General features: G+C 39.2%; 1 protein-coding gene across 1 annotated transcript in view; it reads left to right on the forward strand.

Annotated features, from left to right (window-relative positions):
• Nucleotides 1-2137, forward strand: part of LIN54 (lin-54 DREAM MuvB core complex component) — a 108157-nt gene that overhangs the window by 60052 nt on the left and 45968 nt on the right. The window lies entirely within an intron of this gene.

Genomic DNA, 2137 nt, shown 5'->3' on the forward strand with positions numbered 1-2137 from the left:
AGGAGTGGCTGGTGAGTTTGAACCGCCAGCCGTTTGGTTAGCAGGCAAGTGACTTAGCCACTATGCTACCAGAGCTCCCTCCCGCCCCTAGTAACCAACAAATTAAGTCTCCTTCCATATGTAAACCTTTCCTTGACTTTTTACATTCCATTGAGTCAGTTCTACTCCTTTACCCATTCAGTGTGTTATCTATTTCTGAGAATTTAGCGTTAATCTTCTGAATTTCTATCTATAGATTTTGTATCTAATTTTTCATTTATTTTGTCATTTTGTTCTTATGTTGTTTTCTGAAATTATTTTAGGATTTTCTTCAATTTTGTCAGTGTTTTCCTTGATCTGTCTCTCAGTCCATTGAAGGTACCTAAATATAATTCTTTTGAATTCCTTATCAGGGAGTTCCATGCTGCATCTTCCTCAGGAATGTGTTTTGGGTCTGTGTCCTGGTCCCTTGTTTTTCTTGATTTATCTTGCTTCTTTGTGTGGACTGTGATGCTCTTTGTCTCTGAGGCATTGTGACGTTTTTGTGTTTCTATTTAATTGGTGATTGTATGTTAGAGTGACTTGCCCATGATTTTCGTTTTCTTGGTATGTTATCTACAAAGCAGGGTACTGTGCTATGCTTCCTCTATTCACTAGTTGGCAGCTCTTATACACTTACCACCTGTCTTCTTTCTCATTGTCAGCATCCCATATGTCCCTGCTGTCCTTGGCAAACAAAGCCTATTCTTAGGTCCCTGGAATCCGAATGAGAATGCTTTGACTTTAAAATCCAAAATGGTCCCTGCTTGTAAACATTCAAAATGGCTGTACCCTTAATCACTTTAAATATCCAAAATGGCCACCTCTTGTAAACATTCAAAATGGCTCCCTCTTGTAAACAATCAAAATGGCTGCACCTTTCTGGCAGCCGAAAGTCCACAGCTCAGGTTGTCTCCCTCTTTGGTGTTTCCCTTCCTAGTCATATGCTATCAGCGCAGTCGTCCCTACAGCCCTTGGTGACCAGGGCTTTAGGCTTTAGGTGACCGGTGATCTTTAGGTGATCTGAGGTCCAAACACCACTTCGAAATATTCAGGCTGTTGGTGCTGTCAGAGTAGCTGACAATCCACTGTTCCAACCATCTCTGTACTCACTGTTTTCATTCACGTTTTTACACTAGTGCCTAATCCACTACTGTATCCTTCCTTTCAAAGCTCAGGGCTCCAGGATTATCTTCTGTATCTCTGTCAATTGTTTCTCTTTTCTTTGTTGAAGAGGCCCTGGGTACCTTATCTGACTATCCCACCATCTTACCAGAAGTCTTGAATTTGGTTTTTTATATGGTTTGGTGCATGGATTCTGTTTCATTTCATGTGGAAATCCAGTTTTCCCAACACCATTTATTGAAGAGATTTTTCTTTCCCCATCAAATGGACTTACCCTTGTCAAAAATCAGTTGACCATAGATGTGTGGGTTTATTTCTGGACTCTGAATTCGTTTCCATTGATAGACCAATTTTTATTTATGCCAACAATTGTTTTAGCATGCTTTTCTTTCACTAACTAAAACTAAGCCCATTACTATAGAGTAAATTTTTATTCAAAGCAACCATATAAAGACAAAGTAGAACTGCCCCATAGGGTTTCCAAGGCTGTAAATCTTTACAGAAGCAAACTGCAGAGTGGCCATTGGGTTTGAACTGCCGATCTTTTGATTAGCAGCTGAATGCCTTTCCTACACCACCAGAGCTCCTTCTCTCAATAAAATTCAAAATTATTTGTCATTTATGGTCTTTGTCAATCTGATTGATTCAAATATATCATTTTAATTTATATATTTTTAAAATTTTTCTATCTTTGAGTCTTTTGGACTCTTCTTCTGTAAAGTCTAGTACCCATTGGGTTATTTGTCTTTTTTTCCTTTTGGCCTTAAGAAAACCCATAGTGACATCAAGCTCAATTGGCATAACATACTATACAAAACATTGTTCCACCTCCTACTTTGGCGAGTAGCGACTGGGACCTTAAAAGCTGGGAAGCTGCCATCTGGATGCAACAACGGGTCTCTCCTCATCAAGAAGAAAGAAGAAAACCAAAATTAATGGAAACAATCAGTCCTAGCGACTGGTACACCATCCGATCTGCAACCTATACAACTAT

Source organism: Orycteropus afer, unplaced genomic scaffold (assembly GCF_000298275.1).
Source record: "Orycteropus afer afer isolate SDZICR_OR568_19922 unplaced genomic scaffold, OryAfe1.0 scaffold00172, whole genome shotgun sequence".
Taxonomy (NCBI): Eukaryota; Metazoa; Chordata; class Mammalia; order Tubulidentata; family Orycteropodidae; genus Orycteropus; species Orycteropus afer.